This window comes from Balaenoptera borealis (genome assembly GCF_965194805.1).
Source record: "Balaenoptera borealis genome assembly, chromosome: 7".
Lineage (NCBI taxonomy): Eukaryota > Metazoa > Chordata > Mammalia > Artiodactyla > Balaenopteridae > Balaenoptera > Balaenoptera borealis.
The window spans coordinates 99,341,989-99,369,843 of record NC_138864.1 but is presented as its reverse complement, the minus strand read 5'-3'; the positions used below and the strand labels follow the sequence as shown (position 1 = coordinate 99,369,843).

The window sequence follows — 27,855 nt, the reverse complement described above, 5'->3', positions numbered from 1 at the left end:
GGTGTGTGTGTGTGTGTGTGTGTGTGTGTGTGTGTGTGTGTTTTGCACTGACTTCGGTTTTGAAGTCAGGGTAATTCTGGATTTATAGAATTAGTAGGTAAACAGTTTTTTTTCCTTTCTGGAGAAAATAGTATAGAATTGGTTGTTAATTCCTTTTGAATTCTCCAGTGAATCATCAGGGTCAGGAGATTGTTTTTTGAGAAGTTTTTAAAATTATGATTTCAATGTCTTAATAGTTATAGGACCATAAAAGTATCTATTTTATATTGGATGATTTGTGTTAGTTAGTACTTTTTAAGGAATTTGTCCATTTTATCTAAATTGCCAAATTTTGAAATCTAGTTATTATTGCCTTATTATTCTTTTGGTGTCTGCATTGTTTATAGTGATATAACCTGTTTTATTCCTCATATTAGTAATTTATGTCTTCTTTCCCTCACTTTTTTCTTTTGGTCAGACTTCCTAAAGATTTATCAATTTTATTGACCTTTTCAAAGAGTTTTGCCTTAAAAAAAAAGTCTTTATTTATTTGTAGGTGTTTTCATAGATTATACAGCAATGCCATCCTAGTGACAACATTTTGTGAGTGAGACTGAGTGAATGACTCTAATACCATCAACAATTATTATCCTGTGTAAGGCATCCCAGTCATATGTATTATACTACATTCTATTTCATAATAATGAGGGTTTATATTTTTCCTAATTATTCTGCCACATTTTTAAGTCACAGTAAAAAGAAAATATTATATCAATAAATGGGGCTTTTTTCACACAGCAGAAAACATGACTTTTAAAAACAATTTATATGCAACTCTCTCAGTTTATTTAACCAGTTTTTTGATTTACAAAATTATGAGGCAATTTCAGGTTTTCACTATTTTACAGATCTCAAGTATTTCTGATAAACAATGATTCTACCAGTGTCTACCTAATGTCCTTTTAAACATATGTTAGGAGTATAATATTGTGCAAAATAGTATGTTTAGAATTACTATTAATAATCATAGTAATTACAATGATTTAAAATTCAGTTACCTAGAACTGCAATTGAAGACTGGATTTAAGTGTGAAAAAATTTGTATTTTAAAGTTAACTTGTTTTATTTTCTGTGACAATAAAATATGGATCTTGGAAAAATGTGAGTTAATTTATATACTTATTTATTTTCTGTATAATTTGTGTTTAAAATAACTTACCCATTTAATTCTTTTTTAAAAAAAACAAATTAAATACAGGCTGGCAATTCTGTGTGATGTTTTGTTCTTATGTGAATTGGAACCATTGAGTCATAAACTCCTGAAAAACTGTGCCTGTAATAGAATGCTGCCAGCAAGATCTGCTATAATTAAGCTTTAAATAATAACAATGATAAAGTAAAACAATAGGTATCATGTGCATCTTGAGTTTAAAAGAACCCTTAACTTTCAGTGCTAGATGATGAACACTTCTATTAGTCTCAATGAGTTGGATTAATAAGAAAAGAAATCACATTGTAAAACATTTAGATTTTTGTCTACATGTAACAAGCTTTAAGTTTCACAATAAATAATTACATATATCTAGTAATCCTAATTATCTGGACAATAATAGTCATTAACGCTTTCTCTAAAAAAAAAATCAAAACCTATTTTTGTTTTCTCCCTGGAGCTGAAGTTTTCAGTGTCAGTTTTCTATGACAATTTAAAACACTGGTACATTTTAAGTTTTAAACCATAAAGTGGAAAAGAAAATTAAAGCAGCTAGTTAATTCAATCAAAGCTTTTCCCTTTTAGATTTAAGATTCCTTTTCCCACTTTAGTTGCGTGTAAGACATTTTCCAGAACTCTTTGCAATATAATAGATTTCTAAATAAATTCTCAGTTCTCTGTTTAGTTTATATTTGGAAAAAGAAGCTTGGGGATCATAAGTAAGCCTACCAACTAAAATCTAGGACCAGCTCTTCCTTATAAGAACACTTACAAGGAAGTGTGGCCAGGGACCACAGACTCATCTCAACTGGGAAGACTGGATTTGTAGGTGGCTTGCCCAAAGGCAGTGAGGGAGATGTTCTGATATTACAGGTCCTCCAACTGTATTTATTCTATTACAAGTTATTGGCATTAGGATTAAAACAACAAAACGCAAGAATAGACAATTTAAAAAAGGTAAAAATATCCATATTAGGTATCATTTCACAAATTAAATTATTTAGCAAGGCTGTTGGATACAATATCTGCACGTAAGAATCAATTTTTACTTCTATATCCTAACAATGCATTGGAAATTCAGATAAAATCACCATCGATCATAGCATCAAAAAGCATTAAATCATTAGGGCTAAATCTGACAAAATATCTTTAAGTTTTATGTGCTAAAAACAAAAGATTTATGAAGACCTCAATAAATAGAGAGAGGCACTGGATCATGTATGAGTAGACTCAATGACTTTAATATGCGGTCGTCCACAAATCATTCTAGCAATGAATGCAATTCCACTCAGTATGGTCCCTTCTAACCTTTTTAGCCTACATCCTTCTCTACCATGTACCTGCATTTTAGTCACACTGACTTTTTTTCAGCCCCACAGAATTGCTGTGATCCTTACATCCTTGGTCTTTTCCACCTCTGTATGCCACTTCCTTGCCTGTTAACTCCCAATCCTTCAGAACACTACTAAAATGTCATTCTTTCACTGCAGTCTTCAATACCCATTCACACTAGGTCATGTATTCTCACACAGACTCTCATGAAACCCTGCATATTTTCTTCATAGCACTTCTAATTGTTGTTATTTTGCACCTAAATTAATATCCCTGTCTTCCCCCAGACTGTAAACTTCGTAATATTAAGACATCTTTTTTGTCATTTTATCCTTCCCGTATAGTACATTGTCTGATTCAGTATAGAGACTCCAAAAATATTAGCAGAAGTAAGGAAAGAATTGAATAGATCAACATTATCTTCTACACACACACACACACACACACACACACACACATACACCCACACACACATAGAATCTGACATAAAATTTGATTTAAATCTGAACTAACATATTAAGTTAAGGTGTCTTAGAAGAAACCTTTTTCTCTGTAGTCGCAATGTTATATTCTATACCCCTTGTTATAACATATTTACAAAGTAGGTAAAAGTAAATTTGAAAGTAACATGAAATATTAATACATGATTTTCAAATATATATTAACTATGCAAAATAAAATACTTCACACAAAATCTGTCAGTATATTTCTTGGCAGAATTTGTGTGTTTGTGCTGTCCGCACTGAGGACATTTAAATGTGAAACTGTCAGAGTTTGTACTGGAGATCAACCCATTTTCCCTGAGACATTTTTATGTGACAAGAATAAGCATTTTTTATGGATCTTAATTACTTTAGAATCCCTTAAAATTGAATCTTAACTATCATTTTTTTTTTTTTTTTTTGATTCAAAAGTCTTACAATGGCAGCATTTTACAAGGAGGTCAGTTTCCTAGAAACAACTTCCAAGAGTTGTTTACCTCATTTTTTTCTTCCTGTTTCTACTTTTCTTATAATTCTTGTTCCTGCTTTTCTTCCTGTTTTTCAATACTCTTATTTTTCCTTTACTTATTCCTCTTCTTATTGCTTTTATTCTTTATTTCCATCTCTTATACACTTCCATTTTAATATGCTTTTCAATATTAAGTTCCTGTGAATGAGATTTCAACCATTTAACAATCTTTAGAAGAGAAAATTCTTGTGTCATTTGATTTACATAATCATCAGCTTTGGAGATGCTTGTTTTAGGGTTCCAGAACAAATTTTTAAAATTGTCTAAAGAAAACAAATAATATTCTATAACATTATTTTAATAATATTTCAGTGATCAACTTTTAAGCTTCACTAACAATATGAATATAAAATATTCACTGAATATCTTTAACAGTCTTTTGATCTTTGCTCTGTTTTCCTTGATTAATACAGACAGGCTTTTAAAAGCTCTTTGAAGAAAAGTAAGACCCTGGGGACAAAATGAGATTGATTCATAGTTGATACTGTTGGGAGACATAAAAATAATCTTTAAGTCAGGACACTGCTTGTGAAAATTCAGAATGATTTGAGATATAGTTCTAAACCAATTTTGTTTTAAAATAATGGTTCTTTCAGTAATACATGTTGTGATATCTGGAATAAAATGATAAAAAATACTTTGTATTTTTACATTCATTATATTGGAATTTGTGACAAATTAATTTTATTTAACTCCTGAATGCTCGAGGATTCTCAGCACAAAAAATGAGCAATAATTTCAATTTGTTCACACTTGTTGCATCTGTCCCCAACAACACAAGAAACATAATCATTTTCCCTGTTTAGACAAGCTTTGATTATATTTTTATTCCTTGGCTTGTAGAACCTTGCAAATATTTGTCAGCAGAATAAAAAAAATAAGATAGACACTAAGATCTTACTTTGTGTTAGGCTCTATTCTACATTCTTTACATATCTCATTTCATTTAATCTTCATAGCAAAGAAAATAGATGTGTACTAATATTGCTGCATCTCAAAGTTGATAAAACTGAGACGTAGAATGTTCTGGTAATTGCCAAAAGTCACAAAACTTGAAAGTGGCAGATACAGGAGTCATATCAAACAATCTGAATCTATTAAGATCAGCTTCTCTTAAGTGCTACACTGTAATGCCTCTCCCTTCCAAACTGTTACTCTGTCTTTAATGTTAAACATCTATTGGGAATAAATGGAAAAAAAATTTCTAATTAATGAGTTCAGTTACATTTTTAAGGTAAAAATGGTGAATCTGTATTGATATTTAAATATCCCCCTGAGCATTAAGGATAAGCCAATCCTTTTTTTACTGGAGTTAAAAACTTCTTCCTTTGATGTCTCATCAAACCTGAGATTTTTCCTTCCAGTTTTGCTGTGATATAATTGACATGCAGCAATGTGTAAATTAAAGGTGTCCAGCATAATGATTTGACTTACACACATCATGAAATGATTATCACAGTAAGTTTATGGACCATCCATCATCTCATATACAAAATTAAAGAAATAGAAAAAATTTTCCTTGTCATGAGAACTCATAGAATTTTCTCTCTTAACAACTTTCATATATAACATACAGCAGTGTGAATTGTATTTATCATATTGTACATTATATCCCTAGTAAGACTTATTTATCTTACAACTGGAAGTCTGTACCTTTTGACTGCCTTCATCCAATTCTCCCTCCCCCTACTCCCTGCCTCTGGTAACCACAAATCTGATCTCTTTTTCTATGATTTTCTTTGTTTTTGAAGTATAATTGACCTACAGCAATACTTTATAGTTCCTGATACACAACATATTGATTCAATGTTTCTATACATTTCAAAATGATCACAACTAAGTCTAGTTATGATATGTCACACACAGATATTACATAGTTACTATGTTCCCCACACTGTACATTTCATGCCATGACTCATTTTGAAATTATAAGTTTGTACTTCTTAATCTCTCTCATCTATTTCCTTCCTTCTTCCAACCCCCTTCCCTCTGGCAACTACCTGTTTGCTCTCTGTAACTGTAACTCTGTTTCTGTTTTGTTATGTTTATTAATCGGTTTTGTTTTTTACATTCCACAAAGAAGCGAAATCACACAGTATTTGTTCTTCTCTGTATGACTTACTTCACTTAGCATAATACCCTCTAGTTCCACCCATGTTGTTGCAAATAGCAAGCTTCCATTCTTTTTTAAAGCTAATATTTCATTATATATATATATATATGTGTATATATATATATATATATATATATATATATATATATATATAAAACAGATGGGTACATATATCTTTTCGAATTAGTGTTTTTGTTTTGTTCCTATAAATGGCCAGGAGTGGAATTCCTGGATCTCACGGTAGTTCTAGTTTTAATTTTTTGAGGAATCTCCATTTTACTTTCAATAGCAGCTATACCACTTTACATTTGCACCAACAGAGAAACATGAGATTTTAAAAAATAATTTTAATAATTAATAAAATATTTAAATATTTTAAATAATTTTAAATTTTTAATAATTTAAAAAGTAGATGATATTATTATATATCATCTACTTGTGTAAATTGGTATAGCCACTATGGAGAACAGTATGGAGGTTCCTCAATAAACTAAAAAATAGAGCTACCATATGATCTTGCACTCCTACTGCTGGGCATATATTTGGAGAAAAACATAACTCGAAAAGATACATGCACCCCAACGTTCACAGCAGCACTATTTACAATAGCCAAGACATGGAAGAAACCTAAGTGTCCATCGACAGATGAATGGATAAAGAAGATGTGATATACACACACACACACACACACACACACACACAGACACACACACTGGAATATTACTCAGCCATAAAAAGAACAAAATAATACCATCTACAGCAACATGGATGGACATAGAGATTATCATATTAAGTGAAGTAAGCCAGATAGAGAAAGACAACTATCATATGATATCACTTATATGCAGAGTCTAAAAAGAAGATACAAATGAACTTATTTACAACATAGAAATAGACTCACAGACATAGAAAACAAACTTATAGTTACCAAAGGGGAGGAGGGGAGAGGGATAAATTAGGAGTTTAGGATTAAAATATACACACTACTATAAATAAAATAGATAAGCAACAAGGACCTACTGTACAGGACAGGGAAATACAGTCAATATCTTATAATACCCTATAATAGAAGAATGAAAAATTAATATATATATTTTTATATATGTATAACTGAATCACTTTGCTATACACCTGAAACTAACACAACATTGTAAATCAACTATATTTTAATAAAAATTTTTAAAAATGTAGATGATATCTTTGCCAAAAAATTTGCCTGGTTTAAAAAAATACGGATTTTCTCTATCTGATCACAGTCTCATAACATCACTTTTTTCCATATTGGCTATCAACCCATCATCTTTTTCTCACCAGAGTTCACTGAATGGATCAATTACTCTTCATTTCCTCCCAACATTTTCCATTTCCTTTAATAACTCCCTTTGACTTCTATTTATTTTTATTGCTTCACTTCAATGTTAATGACTTTCATTGGCAGATTTGTTGACATTCTATACATCAAACTTAATTTTACAAAAATGTAAACATTTTAAAACTGAGAAAAGAAAAACAAAACACAGCTCAAAGAGAGTAGCATTCTCTCTTAATGGCTCCAGAATAGAATCAATTAATGGGGGTTGCCCCTAATGCATTTCCTTATCCTTTACCTTGATAAGACATCGATTCTTATCTCTTCTGTCATAGTTGCTAGGTTCTAATAAATAGGAGTTTTGGTTTACTATAGAGTTAACATTTATAACAAAATGAGAATTACTATCATAATTCACAGGTCATCTACAGATTATTTACACTGAATTTTGGTGATGATAAAAAAGCAATATATATAACCACTAATTTATCCATTCATTAAACAAAATTTTAATTGAGCACCTTTTACTATAACGTGACACACAGAATTCTAGCTTGGAAGAGTTCAGAAGAGAACAAGAAAGAAGCTTGCTCTCCTGGAGATTTCATTGTAGTATTTGTGATAGAAAATAAACAAGTAAACAAAGAAGAAAATATTTTAGCGTATCAAGTACCAAGAAGAAGTAAATCAAGTTGAAGTGACAGAGAGATTAAATAATTGATCTCTCCCTTGGTACTGACTTTGAAACAATATCATTTTACTTGAATAATATTTGGTGCCTGCTACTGAAATTTTAGTCTGTACTATGGGTGGAAATGTTCTTAATATATGTCTCTGTGGTCCTTATAAAGGTCAAATTGAAAGTGGCATTTAGGCATTTCTAATGAGATTTCCCTAAAACAGGGTAAGTCCATTGAATATATTCAGGAGTTTTACATTCTAATTAAGTCACAAAAGAGAAGATTTAAAAATATGGTGTCTATGGCAGATAGCTTGTCAATCAGAACAATAGAAAACAATGTTCCATCTTCACCTCTTGCTCTCCTAATTGGGGAAGACGTGTAAGATGGTGGTGAGGACGATGAGATAGTACTGTCACAAGATGGACTGAGCATAGATCCCTAAGTCACCAGATAGAAGAGAATTATTTCTAATCTGCATTAGGCGTTTCATAAGAAATAAACTTGCATCTTGCTAAGCCATGAGAATTATTTGTTTCTTTATGTATTTATTTTTGTTACTGCCTATTGAAGAACATCTTGGTAGCTTCCATTTTGGGGTATTTATGAATACAGCTGTTGTAAACATTAACATACAGGTTTTCGTGTGACCATAAGATTTCAAGTCAGTTCGGTATATATCTAGGCACACAATTGCCGGCTCCTATGATAAGACTATGTTCAGCTTTGGAAGAATCTGTCAATCAATCTTTCAAAGTGGCTTTATCTTTTTGCATTCTTACCAGCAATGAATGAGAGTTTCTGTTACCCTGGTCAGCATTTGGTATTGTCAGTTTTTTCAATTTTAGCCATTTTATTTGCATGCAGTATATCAATTGCATGCAGTATATATCAGTGTTGTTTTAATGTGAAATCCTCTGATGACAAATGTTGAGTATCTTTTCATATGGTTATTTGCCATCTGCATACATTCTCTGGTGTGATACATGTTTAGAACTTTTGCCCATTTTTAGTTTGGTTTTTGTTTTCTATCGTTGACTTTCAAGCACTTTGTATATTTTATGTACAAGTATTTTATCAGATAATGTGAGAGTAGTCATTTTATAACTTCTGAATTTGTAGGGATAAATAGTGAGAGAAGAAATGAGAAGAGAGAGCACAAATAATTAAAATATACAATACAGACACTAAAATAAAAATGAACTTTTAAATTAAAATATATACATTTAAAGTAATAAATATAAAAATAGATATACACTTAAATGAATTAGATATATTAGTAGAGATGTGTAAATTGCCAAAATGGCATAAGAAGAAATATAATACTTAAAAAGACAAATACTAAAGAAACTGAATTGAAATTCAGGAATTTCTTTCTCAAGAAAACACCAGCCCCAAAGATTTCTTTTGAGAAAATTACATAAACTTTCAAGTGATAGTTAATTTTTACCTTATAAATTTTTTCCAGAATTAAAAACAAAACAAATAAAAAGGAATGTTGCTCAGGGAATTTTAGGAAGAGAGAATAATCTTGAATCTAAAACCAGGTAAGAACTATACAAGAAGAGCATAGTATAAGTCAATTTCATTTATAAATTATAAATAAAATCATCAAATTATAAATGAAATATTAGTGAATCAGATCCTATCATCTTAAAAATACAACACAATCAAATAGGTTTTAGCTAGTATTTTGGACTAAATTGAATTCCCTCAAAATTCATATGTTGAAGCCCTAACGCCCAGTGTAATCATATTTGGAGAAAGGGCCTGTAGAGAGGTAATTAAGGTTAAATAACTTCTTAAGGATGGGGCCTTAATCCCATGAGATTAGTGTCCTTATTATAGAAGGAGGAGACACCAGAGAGCTCTCTCTAGCACCTGCACAGAGTAAAGAACATTTGAGGACACAGTGAGAAGATAGCCATCTGCAAGCCAAGAAGAGAACTTTTACCAGAAAGCAAATTTGCCAGCACCTTGATCAGGGACTTTTAGCCCCCAGAATTGTGAGAAAATAAATGTCTGCTATTTAAGCCTCCCAGTCTATGTATTTTCTTATGGCAGCTTGGGCAACTAATACAGAATTCAGAGATGATTCAGTGTTAGAAAACATACACAAATGAATCACCACATTAATAGAACAAAGAAAAGTATATTATGATAAATCAACGAAGAACAAAAAGCTTCTGAAGATTTATAACTTATTTATGATAATAAATATTAGAAAGGTAGGAATAAAGGATATTTTTTAAACATGTTAAAAGTTGTATATCAGAAACTTCTGGAAGAGGTATCCTGAATGGAGAAAAAAACCAAAACAATATCTTCAAGTTTGGGAAATGGAGAGATATACCAATTATCACTGTCACTGGGTAACAGAGGAATGGAAGACTTAGCCAAAGCAATAAGTCAGAAAAAGAAACAAAACAAAATACAAACCATAAGAGCTAAGGGAATCAGAACAAAAGACATAGAACTCTCATTTTTGGCAGGTGACATCATCATCTACTTTGAAAAGCCAATAGAATCAGCAAATTGTTACAACAAATAAGATAACTCACAAGGTTGAGAGATATTAGATCAATCATGAAATTCAATAGGATCTTACTAAAAATAAGCAGACACAATTCATGGAGTGATAAGCACCATGCAGTAGCTAGTCTATAACAAAAATAAGAAACCATTCACAATAATATAAAAAATTATAAAATGTGTAGGAATTAATTTTGTAATTATGTATAAGATGTTTAAAGTGAAAAATTTTAAACTCAAGTAAGTAATATAGAAAATATGATAAACATATATATATATTACATCCTCTTGGATGGAATGATTCCAATTTAATATTAGCTATATGCCTATTCCCTCCAACTTAATTTATTAAGCAATCAAATTAAAATAATTTTTATAATTTCTGTATGGAAATTCTAAAATTCATATGAAATTAAAAAGCTCTCTATACCACACAAAATAGCCTACTCCATTCAGTAAAACATCCCAGTCCTTTCCAATAAAAACCTCCCTAAGTTGTACTTCTTTTCTTTTTTCTTTTTTAAAAATTTTATTGGAGTATAGTTGATTTACAATGTTGTGTTAGTTTCAGGTGTACAGCAAAGTTATTCAGTTATACATATACATATCTTCATTCTTTTTTAGATTCTTTTCTCATGCAGGTTATCACAGAATATTGTACTTCTTTAGAATAAGACCCTTAAGACTCTTAAAATCTTGCTTAGCTGAGAGTGTGTACAAGGTATCACTTTAAAACTTTTAAAGGTGTTATCATAGGGTCTTACAGACACATGCCTAATGTGATCTTTAATGCCAGACCTTGTTTCATTTTGAGAATCTTTTCCTGGCTGTTAAGATTGGGGATGAGAAACACTTTTGTTTTCCAGTCCAGTAATTGCAGAACTTACAATATTCCCTTTAAAATCTGCTTACGGACTGAAATTTTCTTTACTTAGCTCAGTGGTTCTCAAGCAGGAGTGATTTTTTGCCTTAGGAGATATTTGGCAATGTCTGGAGACATTTTTGGTGTTGCAACTGGGGGCGGGTGTGTGACTGGCATGTAGTGGGCAGAGACCAGCGATCCTGATAATCATGAACAGGATAAGTCTCCAAACAAAGACTTATCACCCCAAATGTCAATAGTGCTGAGGTCAAGGAGCCATGATTTAATTCATCTTTATCCTGTATCTTAACACAGGCAGCAGGAGGAATCCAACTGACATTTCAACATTCTGCATAGAAATCACCTTGCATAGTTCTACAATTCATTAGGTACATTTCCTAATTCCCAACTTATTGCAGGTGTTATATTTATTGCTCTGCAGCTATATATCATGGATTGCCACAATTCCAATCTGCTTCAGACGTTTCCTCATCACATCTTCTGCTTCTGCCCAAATTTTAGGCTTTTCTTACAGTGGCACTCCAGTTTCAGGTATCCATTTCTGTATCTTATCTATTATTGCATTAAAAATAAACCAGTTTAAAACACCCAAAACAATGGCTCAAAAAAGCATCCTTATTTAGTTTATAACTGAACTGGATTCAGTTGGGAATTTTCTTTGGTAACCTCAGCTGGGCTCACTCATGTATCTGCAATCAATTGGGGGGTCATTTTTTCTGCCCAGCATCTGCAAGTTGACTTGCTGCCAGCTGGGGTGACTCTGGTGACCAGACTATAGATCTCTCACAACCCATAAGGCTAGCTTTGGCTTGCTCGTATGGCAAAGTGTCCAAAACATCAATAGAGCAAGCCCTAATATACAAATGCTTTAAAAGTATAGCTTGCATCACATTTATTATTGTCCCATTGACCAAAGCAAGTTACAAGGCCAGCAAGGATTCAAGGGTTGGAGAATGATATAAATTATTTACAAATAAGAGGGAGAATTTGTGGCCATTTTTGCAATTTACCATGTTCTCTTATCCAGGAATTTATTTTATCCATATGTATTTTAAAGAAATTTCTTACACATATCCATGGTGGGACCTATACATGAATATTTAATAAATCATAATTATGGTAATAGGATGCTAAAGTAAAGTATTCATCTTTAACAGAGTGTGCAGATAAAATATTTGAAATGCACTTCATGATGTGATGAGTATCATGCAGTATCTAGAAGTAGTGGGTGAGACATACACGTAGCGATATTGATGGGTTTAAAAACAGAGTGCAGAGTGAAAGACAAAGTGAAAAAGAGAAAGGAACCTCTATCATGATACACGTAAGTCAGAAGTAGATAATATTTTACAAGCATATATACAAACAAGAGGGTGCACACTAAACACAATGGAATGTGTGCCTATGGTTTGGATTGCATGGGAGTGGGAATAGGTTCCTGAGAGGGAGCACAGGTTTTGAGGCCATCATATGTGAGTCTCTGCCTCATGCATGGTTTGGCTTCTTCTCACCCCCTTAGCTTCACATCCTTCACTTCCTTGACTTCCTTTACTTTCTTGAACTTGCGTTTTACCCACACTGGCTTTCAAAGGTGCCACGCTCCTTACATCCCTTGGCTCCTTCACTTGACATTCTCCATGTATTAAAAGCTTTTCACCTCTTTTTCTACTTAACTCCCACTCATTCTTCAAATTTCAATAGACATGTCACTTCCTCTGTGAAGCCTTTCTAACCCCTCAGATGAGGCCAGGTGTCCTCTTATAGACATTTACTGAACTCTGACTATTTTCTTCAAAGCACTGGTCAGAGCTATTTTACATTTAAATTAATATCTCTCCCCTGAGACTATAAATTTCATTAGAATAAGGATTATCTTATTAGTTGCCATTTTATTCCCCTCATATAGTGCGTTGTATGATTCAATGTAGGGACTAGAAAATATTTGCTGAATTAAGGAAAGAATAGAGAAATTCAATATCATCCACATTATTTGGAAATACAGACGCACACACACACGAAATTGCTATCTGGAAGGCTGCTGGCATTTGATTAATATTTGGTCATTCATTTATATGTTCCAGATCCTGTGTTAGGAAATAATTTTGAGCATTCCATTGATTTTGGGGAAACTCACAGTGATAAGCTCTCATTTTGGACTATTATAAGGCTTATACACTCATTATTTTTGAAAAAAACACTAGGGTCACTTTAAATTTGAATATATATGCATGCATGCAGATTGATTTTGTGTCCTTCTTAATATTTTTATTAAGCTCTACTTTCACTCTGCCTGAGATCTGTAAGAAGGAGAAAGGATTTTCTCAGAAGGAGATTGAGAAAAAATTACTTGTGTAATGATTGGGTTATTTGAGAAACGTACCGTGCTCTGTTTATTCTTTGATCTGGGGCATGGTGCTTATCCTAGCTGTGATTTGAGGCTATTAAGGAAGAAAATTATGTGAAAACTGGAAGCAAATGCTAGACCAAGCTACTATGAGCATATTTAGAAAGTGCTCCATTGTTTCCCTGCCCCTTGCCTAGAGGAACTTCTGGGGGTTGAGGCAAAGACTGTAGCACATGTGATGACTCAGACTGGTGACAACAGTTGCGGAGAACGAGAACCTGATGATCTGTGCTTTTCAGTAGGATCAGTTATTAGTTCTCAAAGTCTTAGCGACACCTGGGAGTTAAACCCATATCAAAGATCCGATTGCTTATAATTTGTGGAAAAGAGACTCAGTTATAACTTGAAGGCGGAGGAGAGTGGATGAAGGAGACCATGTCAGCCATTTGTTGAATGTGTTACTGTCCAGCTAGCTTCCCACTCTTTTAGGGAGTGTCTGTATTAGAGATATCTTTTTCAGGGCTATATCCCAGCAACTACATGAAAAAACTACATGCAGAGAAAGTGTTTAGTAGATGTGTTATCTTTGCAATAAGTAAAACAAATGTGTAGGCTCCTTGAAATCTTGGTTTTAAATCTCTTCTGTAATCTCTAATTTTATATCTAGTTGCCACTTAGATAAACTGAAATGAATACTGTATGAGGCACACTCTCCTGAATGAGTAGAATGAGTAAAAATACTCTCCAAACAATTAAATTTAAACAAAAAAGGATACATGTAGATAAACACAGGACAAAAACAAATTGAGAACTGACCTCAAAATTTGGCCTTAGCATGGAAAGAATTACAGTACAAACTGTGACACTTGGAGCAATAACAAGACAACTCACGGTTCATGCCATTTGGAGACCAGGGGATGCCTGGGATGAATAAAGCATGTTGACTATATGACACTGGAACCTTGGTTTCTGATTTGACCCAGTAGCTCCATATGTATGTATAATCCTAAACTAGTATTTAGATTAGATATAACCTCTTGATAAAAGTCAGTTCCATGGCCACATAAACCATTTCCTAGCCTAGATGCTTACTCAATGTTGCTTTGAAATACTTTCCTGGATGGCATTTTATGCTCATGTGGAATTGAAGACTCAATGTAAATGGTATGCATATGTAACATGAGAACAAGGGCAATTATATCAAATCTATATTTAGATGTGTATTAGAGATAGCAAATGATATTAGAGAACATTTATTTTTATAATTCTCTACTTTATCTGGGTCATAAACTTCTTAGAATTTCTTCCTCAGCATAAGCTTTCTATGCTTCTATTCAACCCTGAGATAATTTTATTTTACGATTAAGAGAAATCTATTCAGCTCTTTTAAAGCTAAGTGAATAAGAAAAATATATGTGTATATATTATATATTTTATATATAAATATATTCATAGAAAAGGCAATCTATTATAATCACTTTCTCAGTAAATCTTATAAAGGCTTCTTGAAAACTTCAATCCAAATACAAATGATACTAGATGCCTTAAAAACTATTTTGTCTGGGTATAGGAAAGAAAATTTTTGCTGTATTTCTATATAAAAATGTCCCATTGTCTGGAAAACTGTTGAGACTTAGGATGATAAATCCAGGAGTGACTTATTCAAATATGCACTTTGCACTATTATTCCCACAAATAAATATACAGAAGTCTTTAGCCATTACATTAGGGGGACTAATAGCACTAGCAGGTGAGATAAGAAAACGTGAAAGATGGAAACAGATGGCACACGCTAATTAAAATTTAAAGCTGGAAAGGACGTTGGTGATCATGAGTTTTAGTTGTCCTCAAAACTGATCATGAGGGGCTTCCCTGGTGGCGCAGTGGTCGAGAATCTGCCTGCCAATGCAGGGGACACGGTTCGAGCCCTGGTCTGGGAAGATCCCACATGCCGCGGAGCAACTAGGCCCGTGAGCCACAATTACTGAGCCTGCCCGTCTGGAGCCTGTGCTCCGCAACAAGAGAGGCCGCGATAGTGAGAGGCCCGCGCACCGCGATGAAGAGTGGCCCCCGCTCACCGCAACTAGAGAAAGCCCTCGCACAGAAATGAAGACCCAACACAGCCATAAATAAATAAATAAATTAATTAATTAATTAAAGTAAAAAACAAAAAACTGATCATGAGGTGAAGATCCTAGAGGTCACAGGGTTCCTTAGAGAACATCATAAATTACTGATGTAGTACACATCCACGTGACAATCATGGATACAATTTTTGCAAGTCAGATAACACTATCTAAATAGTGTTTATCTAAACACTATTTAGTGCCTATCTAAAATAGGCAGAAGAACTGAATCCTAATGTTTTAAAGACAAAAATATTAGGGGATAAAAACAAAATTGAGCACATTTTATTTATTAGCTTAATTTGTTTGTAAACAAACAAAAACCAACAAAAATCATTTGGATTAAGAGTCTGAATACTCAGTTCAACTCAAGGAATAAAACTTTCATTAAAATCAGTTTTAAAACCACCACTAATATCTAAGCCTTAAATTTTCTACACAAAGAAACTGAAACCCATCAGAATAAGAAAATTATAGGACCATATTCCAGGTTTCATGTCTCTTATGTGGTACAATCTTCAAATAATTTAAAAATGCAAAGGTGATACATAGGCACGTTTACTTCACCAGTCTGACTCTTACAAAACCCAGATAAATTATAAGAGATTGAAATTGAACTACTAGACACTTTACCAAGGAACTCACTTTTTATACTTAAGTTGGGGAATGAAAAGCACAAATTCCCAGAATGGGTCTAATTAGGTGAGATAAATATCATCATTCCTACTTCTTTTTTTCCCCTACCACTTGGTTACTGAACCCCTGTGTAATAGCTTTTGGGTACACAGTACCACATAATTGGCATTAGTATAAGAGCTATTCACATACTGAAGAATTGTGCTGCTAACTTGCAGAATGTCATCTTTAAGCTACCTTCTAATTTGCAACTTAAAGAGGCCAATTGATCACTATTAACTGACAGCTTCTAGATGTTAGATGGTAGGACCAATGGATCCATGGTATGTGTCCACCTCTGTATCATGCTGAAATATTGGCTAGGGAAGTTTAGGGACATCTTGGCCTTTTCTACTACAATAGCTCTTATGCTAGAGTCAAAGAATCAACGTGGTGTTCTGCTGATTGTAAAGTATGACCATTCAAAATATGTATTTTAAAATGGGGAAGTGACATCTGGGTAGATATAAAGAGCCTAATGAGCTTAATTCTATAACAGCATCTCCTACACTCAGGCCTGGCCTTCAGAGGACAGGCACAATTGAGCTCTCAATCATGATGTCCTTGGTCACCTGCTTTGTTTCTTGTTGTTTTAAAAATTTTGTTTTTCTTTTCTCTTAATTGTTTATACTACATTACTTTATAGATATTTTAGTGGAGTTTCATGGGTGTGTCTTTAGAATCTAAATATAGCCTTTTGCAACTTACCCTTTATGCTTTCCCTTTCTTATTCTCCTCTAAATATCAACTATTAAAACAACCCCTAAAAGAAGAGTTTGGAAAAATAAAATACCTGAGTTCACATTTCTTGCCTTGAGATGCAGAAATAGAACAACACAAGAAATAGGTAAGCTACTGAACAATATTAGTATTCATTCTATCACACAGAAGAGTTGGTCCCATTATTCTTAATGAAATTAAATCCAACAACCTAAGTTAGCAAGATGCTACCTATGTATCATCACCATTCTCGCTCTCATTTTTAATCAGCTTTATTAAAATATAATTTACAAGCAATAAAATCCACCAATTTTAAGTGTTCAATTTGTGACTTGTAATAATTGTATATAATAATAGAACTACCTACACAAACATGATATAGAACATTTCCATTAACACTCAAATTTCTCTGTACTCCTTTGCAGTCAAAGGACTTCCTGACTTTTCCAGAATTTGATATAAATGGAATCATGACTATACAGTGATAATATCTGGCTTATTTCTAATGGGTGTTCAGATTGTTTCCAATTTTTATCTGTTATGAACAATCAGCAATAATTATCTTTAAATATGGCCACTTTTGCACACATATACTTATTTTCTATGGTACACATTCAGTAGAGGTGTTGCAGGATAAATAAATTATTTTAATTTTAATAGATCTTGCCAAAAAATGATCATACTAATTCATATACTCCTGTTGGGCTGTCTAAGAATCAAACTTTGTAGAAAGAGTGAATCCGTAACAGCCTCAGAGAATTGTTTTTTTACCCCCTTGGGGAACTTGATATTTTCTGTCTTAGTCTGGGTTCTCCAGAAGGCAGAGCCTGAGGCAGAGGTTAGAAGGTGATATTTTATTTCACAGGGGCAAGCCCTGGCAAATTAGAATAAAGGTGTCTTGGGAGGGGCATAGGTGCAGGTAGGAACAGGGAAAGAAAAGAAACAAAGCAACACAATGCCAGTCATTACCATGCTGGTCTCTGTTTATCACCAGTTTCAAAGGAGAAGAGCAAGGCACTGAACTGATGTAATCATTACTTAGAAAGTTCACAAAAAAGAACTGTACCTTGGGGCAGTGCCCAGAGATGAGAAAGGAGGACACATTTATCTGTGTGGTTCCCTTTCACCTCCCATTCCCCTTTCACCTCCCATTTCTCCGTTTGGGGAAGTTCACAGGAGCTAATTCCCCTTAACTTACATTTTTGCTTTATCATTATCTGGCCCTTTGATGGCCACTCCCCAAACAATATCTCAGGGCCCACAGTGGAACATTTCCTCTCAGTCTGAAAGCTGTAGGGTGAGAAGTAGCCATAGTATCAAGGCTCAAAAAAGGTTTGCTTAGTTTGGTATTCCAGTGGCTATAAGGTAAAAGTGAGTCCTGCCATGAATTCTCAATAACCATTGTTTACCAAGAGAGAAATTGAAAAGGTGTCCAATACATTATCAAATGGGTAAATAATTGTAACTTACTGTTGGTAAAACTGATTCACAGTAAGGTTAAACTTATTTTCATATGTCTATCATACTCTTATATAAATTTTTTCTTCCAACCTTCTACTTTCTCTTAGAATTTTGTCTTTTTAATTTATTGGTTTCTTTACATAAATTTGGTAACAAATTTGTCATCTACATATTGCAATATTTTCCCCCCATTATTTTTGTTTGTTTGCTTAAATTTAAACTTTGTTTATGATGCCTTTAATCTTTTTTTTTTTTTAATTTATTATTTATTTTTGGGTGTGTTGGGTCTTCGTTTCTGTGCGAGGGCTTTCTCTAGTTGCGGCAAGCGGGGGCCACTCTTCATCGCAGTGCGCGGGCCTCTCGCTGTCGCGGCCTCTTGTTGCGGAGCACAGGCTCCAGACGCGCAGGCTCAGTAGCTGTGGCACACGGGCCCATTTGCTCCGCGGCATGTGGGATCTTCCCAGACCAGGGCTCGAACCCGTGTCCCCTGCATTGGCAGGCAGATTCTCAACCACTGAGCCACCAGGGAAGCCCAATGCCTTTAATCTTAAAGAAGTTACAAATGTTAATTTAGGAAAATCTATCAATGATTTATTTATTTACTATTTGAATTATATTAAAAAATTCTTTCCTGCAAGAACTTCATAGATAATTCTGCTCTATTTTCTCCTAACATATTTATTGTTTCTGTTTTTATTGTTTGGATTCTTACAGCATAAAGTGGAGATATTTTTTACATTTTTCCAAGTGAAAAGCCAGGAGGCTGCAACATCAGGTATTGTTAGATTGTCCTTTTCCAGTCTATTTGAGGTGGAATAGTAATCATCTATTTAAATTCCATTATTGAATCCCTTTTTTATTGAATTGATATATTTCCCCAATTATGTTGTTTCAATGATTACAGTTATTAAACTTGTCTTGATATTTGTTAGGAAAATTACCTTTTTTTTATCCTAATTAAAAAAAAAAAAGGCCTGGAATAATGCTTACTTACCTTTCTATGTGGATTATAGACTCAGCTTGTCAAGTTTCTTAAAAAAATTTGTTGGAATTTTATCAGAAACACATTGAATTTACAGATTAATTTTTTTAAAAATTTAAGGCCTTTTATAAATGTGATTTTTTTATTTGGAATTCCAATATATTAAAAAGGTAAAAGAGAAGACATATTAATTGAAGGGCTAGAACATATAAATGATTCAGAGAAAACTTGTGGGACATCGTTTACAACCCACCCTTAAAATCACTTTCAAACTTACAACTAGTAACATGTAAGTCCTAGAGATCTAATGCACAGTCCAGTAAATATAGACAATATTGTACTATGATCATCAAACTTGCTAAGCATCTGCATCTTTATTCCAACCACAATATATATGTAATTAAGTGACATGATATAAATGCTAACTATTGGCAATCACATTCATATATATATAAATATATATTCATATTATATATTATATACAGATTATATATATTTAAATAATAAATTATATACTTATAAATATATATATATATAAACATGTACTGCACCCTGAATTTACAAAATGTTGTATTTCAAGCATATTTCAACAAAAAAATGTAAAAAAAATAAAATTCCTTCAGGAAAGAAATGGCACGACTTATATTTTCTTATGAGTCTTGGTATCAGAACTTGCTGGGTTGAGACTTTCAAAGAATGAAAGCAATGGAAAATTCAGTGCAGATGGAGGAAGGAGATGAGTCACTCACTAGGGACTTGACTGACCTTTGGCAACAGAGCTTTGGTCATTTGCTGAGTGGATGTCAAGATCCCTGTTCCAGTAATATCCTAAGCACCTCTGTCTGCATTTAAGATAAGGACATACCCATATCTTACAAACATGACAATTTTGTTTTTATTAAAAATGTAATTCAATAAGCAATATTTTATGGGATATTATTTTTGAAGGTCACTGAACTATGATTAAATTTATTACAGCTATGTATGATGTAATCACCTTTAAAAGTATTTAAAAATTGTACTGAATGGAATTCAGAACTCCACAATGAACCTCATTTGATTCTAACTGACTAGGTAGCAGTTCAAAGCTCTAGACTCTAAGGATAAAGAAACGTAATAATATATTGCAGATAGTCTAGCACACTTGATTAGAACTTTTTAATAAATAGATAAAGCTTGACCTTAACTTTGATAGTGAGGACTAAAACAAAGATTATTTTTTTAAAAGGCAAAGAGGTTGAAAACCAAGTTTTAAAAATAAATTGTTGAATGCCTGCCTCATTTTCATTTTTCATTTGGTTCCCATACCTCAAGTCTCTATGTAAGTCTTGAATTTAATTTACAAACTTTACAGACTTTACAAACACACATTATTTGTTACTTGTAATTCTTATTTTGCAGATACTACCCAGTTGGCTATGTGTAGAAAACATACCATAGGTACTTCAGTTGTATACAGCAATAGTTTCCAATCTATTTGAGTATCAGGATGTATGTTGGCTAAGCTTTAATAGACTCATGTAAGACAATAATTTCCCTTTTAGCTACTGTACATTGAAAAATACATTATAAAATATATATAGTTGAAACAACATAATATTTTAATTAATGTACATATTATCATAGCATTTATATACTTAGAAAAAATCATACATGCATGGAAAATGTTATTCAAACAATCTACAAAAGATGCTTGATGAATGCCTGGATTTATAGTTTGACTGCATTAAACTCAAGGTTCCCTAGGCATAGAAGCCCACAGGTTGGGAACCACTGAAATAGGGGATCTTTCTTCCCTCTTGCTCTCTGCCTTTTATCATCCCAAACTCTTCTTTTTCTACTTATACTTCATTATCAATAAATCTGTTTTGGGCTTCAGTATATCTAGAATCAAGGACATGATTTTTGTCAAAACAGGTTTAATAAAAATTTTTGAAGCCATTGAGCCAAAACACAAAATCTGAGCAGCCCACCTACAAAAATCACACCTGGTGAAGTAGTTAACAAAGGTCAGTTGACAACATCTGTTACCTAAAGAAGGTGTAGGAATTAAGCATCATAAATGTTTACCACTAACGTGTGAAAACAAAATCATCTACCAGTGATTCTACAAAGTATGTACATATAAATTATTACAGTCAAAGGAGAAATTGTCACCAACTTTATCAGTTTTAAATAATTAAAAAAATCTACTTATAAAGAAATATAAAATTAGATGTTAGTTAGACCTGACTAAATTGTTGAAAAATGACTCTTTGCCCAACACTGTGCTTAACATTGGTGGAACAATCACAATTAGAAAACAAGCTGTCCAAAAAGAAGATATCAGTATTGCTGAGTCAGATATTTAATGTCTTGTTTGTTAATAGACATAACAAAATCAGAATCAAGTTAAAAACACAAACTAATATGAAATTTAGACAGTAGAGCAACTGATGCCATCAATGGCTGGCATGGATAGAAGTCTTCATGAAAGCGGCATATGAATCCATATTTTAAAGGAAGTGTGGGAGTTCAGCAAGGAGCTGGGAGTAAGGAAAGAATTATCAGAATTATAGGTAGAGGGAAGAGCATAAACTAAACCACAAAGGTCATTATAATATGTCCAGATTTGGAAGAATAAGTAGAGATAAGATTGTGATTGTCCTAAAATCATCTTTATCAAAGTTCAACTAAGGAAGCAAAAAGCAGTATGAGTATTATAGTAATAGATCTAACTCAACTGTAGGAAAAAGCTGGGGAATTAAGAAGGAGAATTTGAAGATTTATTGTAAAATCACTAACTCACCCTCCAGAAACACTGGTACATGTGGACATGATGCAGCTAGCAGGCCAATCTGGGAAGACAGCCGTGACCAGCTGCCAGAGTAGGACCATAAAATGAAGCTGGTGAAGAGGGCCATAGGAAACTATCACATCTGGATAGCCACTGGCTGCTGTTTTTCAGAGGGACTGACAATCAGAAAGGACAGCTGGTCACGGAATGGGGTAGAGTAAGGACAAAATAAGGACAGTACTTCTGTGTTTGCATGCCATCACACCTAGCCATGATGACCTTCAGAGAGGTTTGCCTGTTTCTTCACTTCCTGGCTGCTGCTGTTTTGCTTCTGTCTTTGCAAATTTTGCTCAAATTAACTTTTGGCCAACTAACAGAGAAACATACAGTGAAGGGGGATTCTGGGAAATATAGTTCAACATGAACAAGTGAGACAGTACAATCCACCACACTGCTCTCAAGACTCTTGATCTTATATAATATACAGTGAAGAGTCATCAGAGATATTGAGGAAGGGAAGTGACGAGATGATAGATTTTGTTTTAGTTAAGCAATTCTAGTCAGGGAATTAAAATTGATTGTAGGAGAGATTAAACTGGAAGTAGGGAAAACTTTGCAAAGAGTTTTCAGCTCTCCAGACAAGGAGTGGTACAATCCTGAACTAAGACAATGACATTAGGCATGGAGAGGAGAGGACCCATTTGAAACTTGGAAGAGGCTAAATTGACTGGACAAATGTTGATTGGTTGTTGGAGATAAAGGAGAGGGAGAGCAGGTGAACTCAGCACAGTATTTCACTTGGGTATTTGCAGGTATAGTAAGATGTGTCAAAGAAAGATTGCCTAAAGAGGTTAAACAGGCAAGGACAACTTTACTTCAAACATTGCAAGGAGGGAGAGAGATTGAACTCAATTTTGAAGAGCTGTGAGGAGCTAGAGAAAAAGTAGTGCAGGACATTGGAGGAGGGAGCTGGTTAATGTGATTAGGTCATCTGTGTTTGCTAATTGGTACTTATTGAAGTTTGGCTCCTACCCTTCACCAGGAACTGACAAATTGGGGTCACATTGATATTTACATTTCAAAGGGATGGGTTCAAGGTTCTTGAAAGAAGATTTACCTCTTAAAGGGGCAGAGAAAGAATTTACAATTGCAATTTTTCTAAAATAAATGCTCTAAGAAAAGAGAGGTCAGGTGTCTATAGTTGGGAAGAAACCTGTCTAAAGTTCAACAAGCTGAGGGTGACGTTAAGGCCATCTTGGTCAGAAATCAAATGTATTTGCCTGTTTTGCAAAGATTATTGTTGGGCTGCACCATGCAGGCCTGCAAGGCCTGTACTTGCCCAGCTTCAATAGCAAAGAAAGAGCCTGGAGTCAGCAACAGAGACATCAATGGTTTAATGGATATGGGGAGCTTACATGTCTGAAGCAAGGTCCTGGAGGGACACCCCATGTGTGGGGCAAACAGCAGGCAGGACATGGCAGCAGTCTTTGCTTTGGGGGAGGGGAAGGAAGGGAGTGGGGTGGGAGTTGGCCAATTATAGGGGGAATTGATGTCAGGTTGGTTCATCAGTTACCAGGGAAACTAGCAGAGGGGCACGCCCCTCACAGCCCCTTTGATAAGAACAATCTCTAGCTGGGCCTGGGGCAAGTATGTGCAAAGGTCAGTCATGTGCCTAGAGTATACCTAGCAGGCCCCAGTAGAGCAGGGGATGTACAGAGAGCAAGAGAACAGCCATTGTGAGTGGCCTGACCATACAATGATGATGTTAGAATCATAATGTGTTTGAATTTCCTGAAGAGTTTGAGCTTGAAACTTAAAAATAAGTGACTACAGATAAACTGTTAGTGATTTGGGTGGTGCCCCCTTCCGTTGAAAAAAGAAAGATATTTCCACATCCAATCTTCAAAACCTGTGAATGTAACCTTATTTGGAAAAGGGGTCTTTGCAATAACTAAGTTAAGAATAGGTGAGATGAGATAATCCTGGGTTATCTGAGTGGGCCCTAAACCCTAAACCCAGTGACATGTATTCTTATAAGAGACATACAGAGGAAAGGCCATATGAAGACCAAGGCAGAGATTAGATTGATAGACCCAAAAGCCCAGGGATGCAGGAAGGCCACCCACTATAATCTGGATGAGACAAGGATCAAAATCTCTTCTAGAGGCTCCACTGGAGTATAGCCCTGCTGACCTCTTGCTCTGGGACTTCTGACCACTGGAACTATAAGAGAATATACTTCTCTTGTTTCAATGTACCTAGTTTGTGGTAATTTATTACAGCAGCCCTAGGAAGCTAATACATTTACAAAATTAATTCACTGATTTTCTTCCTGTGGTTTAAAATTAACTAAATAAAATAAAATAAATCCACCAATTCTACCTGAGGCACACATGCAGATCATTTAAGTAAATTTATGTCAAAAATATTATATTCAGGCTCTGACCAATTCACAGGTAGCTGTGTGGCCATGAATTGAGTGCAGTTCATCAGCATGTATGTTCACAATTTAAAAAAAGAGAGTCATATGAACTACCTCTTTGCCAATAAATACATTCTATTAGAACTCTTATAAAACACTGAAGATTTTTGTTAGCAATTAGTTTTCCCTTTTTTAAGTAAGCTAATTTTCTCAGTTTTGATTTATAGATATTAGAAATAGGGCATAATATTTAATTATCAACCATACAGCTTTGAACTTTTCTGGTCAATTTTTAGTGGAATTTACCCATTTCATGGAGAAACAGTTTAATATCTAATAGCCCAAAAGATCTTTCAGGTCTGAACTATTAAGTAAGCAATGTAGAATAATTATTAACAAATATTATGGAAATTTGATATAAAAGTATGTAGGACAATGATACATTAAAATTGAATACAAGGTGATTACATAAAAATTATCTTCATTTTTGAAAAATAAGACTTCAGTAGACTAAAATATAGGGATCCTTGTGATTACACTCTGCCCACCTAGGTAATCCAAAATAATCTCCCTCTTTCAAGATACTTAATTATTTTTGCAAAGTCCCTTTTCCCCTGTAAGGTAACATATTCATAGGTTTGGGGGATTAGGGCACAGGCATTTTTGGGGATCCATTACTCTACCTACCACATTAAGTATTTAAAATATCATATTGAAATCTGCTTTGAGGTTTTCAATATAGCATATGTCAAGGAAGTTCAGAGAGGAATTCAACTCAAAACACAAATGGTCTAAAACTGTACAGTTGAATGTAATAAGATAGCTTAAGCTTGTCTAAAACTATTAAGGAGAACAGAGCAGGTTCATTTTTAGTGAAAACTAATGTACATTTAAAATCATACACATAGACAAGGTTTAAGACATGCTATAAAACTAGACTACTATGTTTTCATAATAGAGGCATAAACTTTGTGGGCGGCAGGGGGTGGGACAAGCTACTTAAGCTATGAGGGACTTTGAAAGAAGTAAAAGAAGAGGAGGGTCATTGTGTAAAATTAATTATAGATCATCCTCAAGAAGACCCAATCCAGGGGTTGAAAATAAAAATATAAACATACTTGAATAAAAATTGCTTTGCTTTATGACCGTACTTCCCTCCTATCCAATACTCTCATTTTCACTAAAAATATACCTGACAAGCTTCAGTGATCAATTTAAATGGTTCCGATATTTCCTACCACATATAATAAAAATTAACAAATGATCATAATCAAGGAAGGAGCCCATTCTTAAAGTCATATGTTTGAAAATAAAATTCCACTCTTTTACCATATTCTTCCTGCTATGGGAAATCTCTGTGAATTTAAGCCTTACGAATTTATGCTAAGAAGTAAAGCACATAGGCAAATCTGAAAGAGCAAATCCCCTCTCTGTATTAATAGGTAGATTTTCCTCCACAAGATTAATACATACTGTTACACTTGAAGCACTTCTTATTTAGCAGTCAAGATGAAAAGAACTCATAATTTTACAAACAACTTGTGATGGTTCATTTAATTTTGGTTTTCATTCTAAGACAATATCCTGTTAAAAATATTGAGAGTATTGGGAATATCAAAGGATGTCTGGTACTACTGAAGGTTAAATCACTTTATTTCAAAATTTTTAACTTAAATAAGTGTAACTGCTTTATACTATACCCCTTGGCACATTTTCATGTATAATAATTTTGATAAAGACTGAAAATACACACTTACAAACAGAAACATAAAACAAAGTCCTAATTAGAACTTTCCAAGATAGTTGACTATTGTGGATATTATCCAGATTTTGACATTTAACCACAGTATCTTCATTGAAGAATGTTCTAACAGAATTGTTCCAACAGGAAGTAAAGGTATTTGAGGTTTATGTAGGAGGTGGAAAATTAGAGAGTATAATGCACACAGAATGATTTGAGGGAAAATATATTCAAGTATTATAGTGTATTTGTGTGTGTGTTTGTGTAGACTTTATGCCTGGAATGGATAGTTGAGTGCTTCCTAGTCTACTTTGAACATAAATACCTACGTCTCCTTGGTAAACAGCACCTAGGTCTCTACCGCCATATAAATGCAAAGTAGGCAGAGGCCGTCTGTATTATATACTGTTGCTCAAATGGACCACATTAAGCAAGTGTCGACGAACACTATATCTTCAGAATTCTCCTAAATCCAATGAAGGTTTGTTTCAATATAAAGTAATTGATGGGTATTATTGGTTTTTAAATTATGTTTGTCGGAAAAGAAGAAACTGGAAGCCAGTTTGCCTACCCTTGATGTGTGTCAGTGAAGGACATGTGAATCAGAACAACAGAACAACTTTATAACAATTATGTCCTTGGCTCTAATCCAAACATGTAGGAGCTTAGGCAATAGCTGAACTAATTCCCTATATATAGAATAGTGATAGAGCAATGTGTGAGAATAAAATAATAGCTACAATGGCATGTCAAATATGACTAGGATAATTTTCATACATTTATCATTTCTTTGTTATCATTGAAAACTAGCTAGGGGGTTAATTATTAATACTAAGGTCATTTTAATTCATAGAATAAACTATATTTAATCTTTCTATTGCTATCATTAAAGCACAAAACGAATTAAATTCCCTAACATTGCCATAACAACTGGAAGACCCAAGTATGCAGTTTTGACATTGTATTTTGCTTTAACATTTACCTTGCTATAACATTTTAGTTATAAATATGAGCAATGACAAGAGCAGTTAATATATTCCATTTTCATATGATAATGCAACACTTAACAATCTGTTTTGGATGTCTATATAATGTCAAAATAAATAAATTGCCCCTACCTAGCACAGTCGCTGTTAAACTTGCTACTGAAACAAGAGGGAGGACATTGAATGATTTGACACTGGGTGAATGAAGCAGTTATTAATTTGTTATATTGAACTGGTTCTAGTGTCTAAGATATAACTGGAGGTTTATGACTGGACAACAGAATCGTCCAATCCATTGCCAATCCTGTCCCCAAAACCACTTTTTTTAATCTTATTTTTTACCTCATTTCCTTTTTCTAAAAATTAAAGTCTCGTCACTAATGTATCTCAAAGATTGATAAGCATGGCGCAGTGCTAAGCTATTTGCAATATGGCAAGAAATGGGTTAGGATGGAGGAATACAAAGAGTTGCATGAAACACACACGAATGAGTAATCAGTCTTATGTGGGGCAGGGAGATATGTGAAGATCTCCCAAAGAGAGATGCTCAACCCAAATCTTGAATTCTGAATA

The 27,855-nt window shown here is 33.7% G+C and overlaps 1 long non-coding RNA gene across 1 annotated transcript; it reads right to left on the bottom strand.

The window, feature by feature from the left end:
- Nucleotides 1-27,855, bottom strand: LOC309632535. The gene is made up of 2 exons (XR_014246960.1): nt 18,915-27,855; nt 1-18,610 (listed from the first exon to the last, which is right to left on the bottom strand). It is a non-coding gene; the product is annotated as an uncharacterized lncRNA (long non-coding RNA).